The sequence below is a fragment of the Canis lupus genome, chromosome 27 (assembly GCF_011100685.1).
Source record: "Canis lupus familiaris isolate Mischka breed German Shepherd chromosome 27, alternate assembly UU_Cfam_GSD_1.0, whole genome shotgun sequence".
NCBI classification, from domain to species: Eukaryota; Metazoa; Chordata; class Mammalia; order Carnivora; family Canidae; genus Canis; species Canis lupus.
Window position 1 is genome coordinate 39,772,148 of NC_049248.1, and position 7,573 is coordinate 39,779,720.

The following is a 7,573-nucleotide window of genomic DNA, read 5'->3' on the forward strand; positions in this document are numbered from 1 at the left end:
ATAACACCCAGTGCTCATCCCATCAAGTGTCCCTGGGGTTCTGTTTTAAAGGCAGGCTGTCTTTGCCGGTTACGTGCAATTTAGGCTAATGGTAAACTTCACTGCATTTTCTGAGCACACACTGTTAGAAAAGGAAGACAAGAACAAAAGCAATTATGGCGTTTTCTTTGCTGGGTATGTGCTACTTTTTCAGTGTTTTTGTAGCCATGGTTCAGTCACGTGATAGGCAGTTGTAGAAAACCAGCCTGGTAGGAAAGATTAGTCCCGAGTAATCTGGGGCGATCACTGGGTTGGTTACAAATACACGTTAGATGTGATAACATGTGGAGAGATATACTTAATAATAATGTGTGAAGGGATATCTAGGTATCTGCAAGGACGCAGGCCGCCCTAAAATTTGTGTCTGTCCAACACAAGTGCAGGACTTCGGCAATTTTCTGGTTAATTTGCTAAGTCTAGATGGCCAAACCAGATAATTCAGGCCAGTGGTAGATATTTTAACTTACATATTCTGGTTTGGCCGTCTTCGTTTATAAAGTTAACCTGATACTTGCCAAGTCATGGAGTGTGAGCCCTCTCAAGGGGAAGAAATGCTCATGTGAGTGTGAACGCACACGGGTTTTAAAATGTACATTCCCATGTAATTCCACTTGGGTCATGTTGCTCTGTGAGAAGAAGTAATATCGACTCCAACATTCATCCCACAGGTGGTGGGAGGTTCAGGGTCCCTCTCAATATTGCCAGGCATGTTTGGGATGGAGTTGGGGTTGGCCTTATGTTCCCCTATCTGCCCAGTGGCTTCTGGCTCCCAGTTCCTGCTTCTGTGGAAGTTTCTCTCTCTCTTATGTCTTGTCTCCTGTGCACATTTCCACTCCCTGCTCACATTGAATCAAACATCTAAATTAATCCACCATCCAGGATTTCTCCAAAACATCACTCACCAAGACCAGTAGGTGCAGTAGACTTTCCCTCTAGATGTGAAGTAACCGAGGGGCAGTTTTTTGCTGCACAATAGAATAGATCATACTGTTGATGACTATAGAATCTCTGTCCTTAAAAGTCTTTCAGCTATTCCCTTTCTCCACCTTCCCACCATGGGGATTTGTCTTCTCCTTGGGCTGAAGCCTCCTATCATGTTGTGGTTTCTCCTTCATCCAAGTTCCCTCTAAGCTAAATGACTCTTCCCCCTCAAATCCCTGTTTGGGTGTCTCTTTGTCTCAGTGCAAGCCGTCCCGTTCCACGACTGCCTCTACCACCCGAATGACATGTCTGATGTCTGTTCAACAAAGGGCCCAAGGATGAATTCTCCCACAGGCTGTCGGTGACAGTGGGCCCTCTCCCAACACTTCAGTGTCTTCTGTTACAGAACAGACAGCTGGACAGCATCCCCCTGCGTGTGTGAACATACGTGCAAGCAGGGATGAGAGGGTGTGTATGAGCTTGTGTGCAGTGTGGGACTGTGTGCACACACGTAGGGAGCAGCCGTGGGAATTAGATCAAATGCAATTAGGAAAATGTGTGAAGTGCGTCTAGATCCATTCATTAGGTACTGGAGCCAATGCTGGGAAATCCCACATGTCAGACCCATGAAGGACTCAAGGAAGGGATTCCCCACATCCGAGCTACATGTCCTTGGGGCAACATGGACACCAAGGCAAGTAAAGAGGTAGAACCATGGGGAACAGGAAAGACCAAAAGAATGCGTTGAACAACAGGTTCCAAGGTTGAATAAATAAATAAATAATCTTAAAAAAAAATAAAGGCATACAAGAGATAAGATCATAATTATTGAACAAAGTATGGTGTTCCTAAATTTGCATGCTTTAATTAACCTGGACGACAGCAGCCTGCCACAAACAGCACTGGGAGGGGGAAAAGCTGGGTAGAAGTTTCTACTCCTTGGGCGTAGAAGGCTCTGGGGCAGGTGAGCAAGATGTGCAGTGCCGCCTCTCCTTCCCAGGAATCTCTAAGGCCCCAAGAGCCTCCTCGTCAAAGCAGGGGAAGGGCCTGGCCTTGTGGAGGGAGAAGGAAGGCAAGAACGCCCTCTTGGAACCCACGCTGACCTGAAAGTCTGATACATGGGTTTCGAGGAAAGGAATGTGAGCCCAGCTATGGCCCAAGTTGGAAGCAACAGGACTATCAGAGTGGAAGGGAGGACAGGGTAGGACTAGCATTTCACCAGCCCCTTCTCCAAAACTGCTTGTGTCCCCCGGGGCTTAGTTACTTCTGGAGGACTGAGGTCACCAGACAGTATGTGTAATGTCACTGGGGAAGGCTGGTGAGACCCGGATGCCAGTGGCCTTGCGCTAATGGCCTTCCCCGTCATATGTTCCAGGCAGCTCTCCTGGGCCTCGGTGGAAAACAGCGGCTAGGAAGTTTGTGCCTTACCTCTTATTGTGCGGAGCACTGTCTGGGTGAGTCCCCCCGCCCTCCGATCACCTCCTCCTGCCCTGCTAGCCTCTGACCCGGTTCTGACAGCTGAGACGCTCCAAGAGGGAGGAGTTCTTCTCCAGGGGGTCAGAAAACCAAATCTGCATCCGGCCTCATCACTTCCTTCCTCTGCGACCTTCGCTAAGTTACGGAGTCACCTGAACATTTATTTCCTTGTGTATGAAGTGGCAGCAATAATGCTTTACCTTGTGGAGGGAGTCTGGAGGATTAAATGAGGTAAAGCTGGGAAGGCACCCAGGTCTGTGTCTGGGGACAGTGGGTACTGGTGATGGCTTTCCTCCCAGGGCCAGATCACGCCGTCCAGTCCTCAGGGACAAGTCTTACTCATCTTTATGCCCTCAGTACCTGGCCCCGCGCCCAGTAAGCCCTAGGGTATCCGGTAAGCGTGTGTTGAAATGAACAAAATTTGAGGACAAGTCAGAAGGTCATGGAAAAGGAAGGGTCTCATAGGTTCCGCCCGTGATCTTAGAAGGTCAAGGACCTGAATCTCCACTGCCACGCCAGGCCCCAGCTCCCCTACCCCTCACCCAGAACTTAGTCCATGTCTCTCAGAGCTTCCTCTTTACCTCCCCTCAAGGGGGCTGCACACTGGTGTGCTGTTGACATTTTCTGCTCCTCCCAGATCAGGTCCCAGACAGCTCCAGCTGCCCCCTGGCTCTGTGTACTACCCCCTTGGCCCCATGATACTATCAGGCTCTGAACCCACTTCCATCCCACCCTCCTCACTCTCCAGGTTGCCAGATAAAATCCAGGATGCCCAGTTAAATTTTAACTTTGGACATACCTATACTGAAAAATGATTTGGTGTTTAACTGAAATTTCTATTTAAATGGGTGTTCCGTATTTTTCTTTGCTCATCTGGCAACCCCACGTAGGGAGTATCAGTCTACCAATCACAGGCTTCCTGTCCTCCATACCTTTCTTCAGCCCTACCAGAACTTCAATGCCTATCGCAGCCAAGACCCCTCATTCATTTACTCACTCACTCATTCAGCAAATTTTAGTGTCTGTCTACCAAGCCCCAAGCCCTCTGCTAAGTACTGGAGGTACACTGCTGAAAGCATCACAGTCCCTGCCAACATGAAGCTTATATTCTAAACAAATAAAATTATTACAAGCAGAGTAAGTCAGGGATTAAGAAAATAAACAAATGTATTTGTTTATTTATTTTAAATAAATAAATAAATAAATAAATAAATAAATAAATAAAGGGGTTGAAATTGAAATTAAAGGCTGATATTTTATTTATTATAAATAAATAAATAAAATAAATAAATAAATAAATAAATAAATAAATAAATAAATAAATAGAAATTGAAATTAAAGGCTGATGCGGTCACAGGAAAATCTCTCGAGAGAGACCCCAGGCTAATCTGAGAGAGGAGAATGGGGCTGGCTTGCGTGTGTGTGTGTGTATGTGTGTGTGTGTGAGTGTGGGTGTGGTGGGGGGATTCTAGGCCCTAAGGCAGGGAAAGAACTTTGACCATCAGGGACGAAAAGAAGACCCAGGCGCCAGTCGGCCAGTGGGGAGGACACAAGACAAAGCTGGGAAATGAGAAAACAAAACAAAACAAAACAAAACAAAACAATGCTTGAGGCCTTATAGGCTCTGGTCACGTTCGGAACACACACACAGCACATTGAAAGGCTTGTGGGGAAAGGGTTTGTGGTCTGAATGATGATTATTTAATGCTTCATTGTGATTGAAACGGAGGAGCCTCCCTTGGAAGCAGGCAGACGGGCTGCAAGGCCACCGCAGAGTCCAGGTAAGGGAGGATGGTAGTTCAAAAGGAAACCAGGTGGTGGCAACTGAGACACACTTTGGAGGACCCACTTTGGAGGAAGGATTTGCTGGACTTGATGGTAAGTTGGCTATAAGAAGTAGGGAGGAATCCAGGACCACAGCCTCAGCAGCTAGGAAGGTGGAGGTGATACAGGCAAGACGCGGGCAACATGGGGTGAGAATCCAGAGTTCTCCCTGCGACGGGTCACGTTTGAAACATCTGGGAGGCTTCACGTAGCAATGTCAAGTCTGCTTCTAGGAGGCAGAGCTCAAAGAGGAGGAATAGGCTGGACAGAAACAGGGACTTGTCACTTGCACGGTGGTGCCTACAGCAATGGACTGGCTGAGAGAGGCGCTCACGACCCAGGCCAAGGGCACCGACATCAGAGCCACGTTGCAGAGGAACCTGCGGAAGAAAACCAGGAGAGCACCACGTGGGGAGACCCAGAGAGGGGAGCACATGGGGCCAGGGGCCGGCTGAGTTCAAGCTGCAGACAGAGGAGGTAAGCGAGGCCAAGAAAGTTGGGTTTGGCAAGTTTCTTATGGGTGGGTGCGGTGAGGTGGGTGGTGGCACAGAAGCTGGACTTGGGGGGAGGGTGAAGAGGCAATGGCAGGGGAGGAGGTGGAAGCAGCCAGTATCGCCCGCTCTCGCAAGAGGGTGGCCGTGAGAGCAGCAGGGCAATGCAGCCGGGGCTGGCAGGGCATGGGTCTTGGAGAGGAGGTTTTTTTTCTTTTTTTTCTTTTTTTTTTTTTTAAGGCAAGAGCTACAGCATGTTCGGGTGCGGATGGGAACATTCTGGCAGGAAGCTGCAGAGTAAAGATGCAAAGGAGAGAGGGTTAGCCTGCCCTCAGATGCCCCTGGCTTCCCCAACACAGACGAGGGCGACCTTGCCCCTGGACCCAGACCTAGGCACCTGGCCACCTCCCTGGAGTTGGATGGCGGGGAAATGCCGAAGACTTGGGGTAAAGGGAGCTGGGAGGGGAGGGCCTGGTCTTGCCCTAGAAATAGAAAACCAAAACTGGTAACTGAGTAACTCCTGGAGAGGGGGCAAAGGCATTGGCAGCCTCTGAAGGAGCCAAAATAATCTGTCCCGCTTGGGCAGTGAGGCGGGTCCGACGTGGGGTGGAGGGGACTGGCCTGGGGTCACTCAGCCCCCAGCAGCCCTCCTTGGCCCACGGGGGCGAGCGGGGTCCTCAGGCTTACTCTGCCCATTCCCCCGCCCCGGGAGCGATGGGGCTTGGTGGGCAGAGCAGCCTCCAGCCAAGGTCATGCGCCCCGTGCGGGGGGCCAGCCAGCCGGGTTCCCTCTGTCCCGCAGCCACAGCCCGCTCTAGACCCCCACAGGCAAGTGTTCCTGCCAGACAGACAGACAGGTCAACAGAGCAGAGCCCCAGGGAGCCCCAGCCAGGCAGAAAAGCCTGAGCACAGGGTTCCGGGGGGTGGGGGTGGGGGGCTGGCCTACATCCCTCAACCCCGCCGGCCACTCCTGCTCCAATCACCCCAGCTGGTCAGGTCTTAACCGGTCACCCAGCCCCCAGGAGACAGGCCTCCGTCTTCTGAGGTCCCAAAGTTTGTGCCACACACCTCCTCTGACCCCCAGCCAGATAGCAGCTTCCTCAGGTCCGTCTCATCTCACAGCACCTGTGGGTGGACTGAGTCGGGGGCTGGTTTGTGCGTGTGGAAGCTGCTGGCAGGACCGGGGCCCTCCTCCTCCTAGCTTCGGCACCTCTGTCCTCTCTCACCTGCAGGGGAAGGCTGCCCAGGCTCACCTCGACGATCACAGGAAGCAAGGACACATCTCACGAGCTGACGGTGCCAGGAGATGCAGGAGGGCGAGGGCGGAGGGCTCAGCTCCCAGGTGTGTCCCTCCTCGGAGGCAGGCCTTGTCCTGGGGAAGCAGGGGTTTGAGGGAAGGACAGTGCTGGGCTCCAGAGAAGGGGGCTGGGCCTCTCTCCACTGAGGAGGAAAAGAAGGTGAGAATCACTGACCTGGGAAGTTTCCATGAACTCTGGCTCTGGGGGAGGAAGAGGGGGAGAGGGCAGCAGGAGCAGGGCCAAGCGCAGGGGGAGGGAAGCAACGTTGCAAAGTGGTTTCCTTACCATAAACTTCTAATTGGATCCCATGGTAAACAGACACGCTGGACCTGCCCTGAGGAATGAGAAGGGCCAGGCACCGCTGGCCACCGGGTAGAGAGGTGTTTGGAGCAAGGGGACCCGTGGACCTGGATGACTGGGGGTGCGATCCTGGGTGAGGGGGGCAGCTGGCCCAGGACCCACACGAAGGCTGCGCCCATCCCGCCCCCTCTGCCTCCCAGCACGGAAGTGGTGTCTGTTTATTGGTACTGAGAGTGTGGGGCATGAAGGAAGGGGTCACGGCTGGCTCTTGGTAGCCCCAAGAGCTGCACCACCTGCTGACTCAGTCACCCCCCCACTCCACACTACACCTCTCTCCCCAGCTGATGGGAACAAAGTGGCCGCAAGTTTCCAGTTGTAAAAATTGGGGAGGAGCATCAAGAACAAAGATCAAGGCTCTGGATTTTCCATGACACTTGGGCAGGGGCGGGGGCACCGTGCCTGGCTGGCACAGTTCCCATCGCCTGCACCCTCAGGGAAGCAGGAAGCTGCCATGCGGGCACGGGGCAGTCCCAGGCTCACGGTCTGCGGGGCGCCCTCTCCTGGGGTGCCCTTGGCAGCAGGTGAGCTGACCGCCTTGCAGGTTGTCCGCGCAGAGTCTTCTCAACTCTGGGCCTTCCCGGCTCCAGTTCCCCCAAGGCCAGGAGCTCACCCAGCAGTCCCTGAGCCTGCAGCAGTAGGCAGAGGTCTAGGGTCGGGAGAGGGACAGGGAGGGACATGGAGAAAAAGACAGAGCACAGGAGAAGGAAGTGTGGACTTTGGGGTGGGTGGGGTTGTAGGGTTGCTGGAGGTCAAAAGGCAACTGGGACTGGGCTGTCTTCCCGAATAAGGCCAGTCTCCTTGCCCTACCACTCCCCTTGCACCATACTCTCCACCTCAGGAAGACTGGGGGAGCTGGGGAGGAAGACTGGGGGAGCCTACAGAGAGGCCAAGCCTGTTAGACACACCATGGTACATCTGTTTCGAGGAGTACTCTTCAGCTGTTACCAAAAAAAAAAAGGGAAAAAAATCCATACATACTAACAGAGAAGAAGGCCAAGGTACAGTAAATGAAAAAAAAAGTTGAAAGACAGTATGTAGATTCTGATTCTATTTTGTTAAAAAATAATTATTTTTAATTACCAACAATTACTTAACAACTATGAATTAATTAACAACTGTTGCCTTTAGATACGTACATCTAAATAACTATTTATTTGAATGTGCT

General features: G+C 52.0%; 1 long non-coding RNA gene across 1 annotated transcript; it reads right to left on the reverse strand.

The window, feature by feature from the left end:
* Window positions 1-3,669: 3,669 nt before the first annotated feature.
* Window positions 3,670-7,110, reverse strand: LOC119866303. The gene is made up of 3 exons (XR_005379668.1): window positions 6,334-7,110; window positions 5,819-6,190; window positions 3,670-4,640 (listed from the first exon to the last, which is right to left on the reverse strand). It is a non-coding gene; the product is annotated as an uncharacterized LOC119866303 (long non-coding RNA).
* Between the last annotated feature and the right edge of the window lie 463 nt (window positions 7,111-7,573).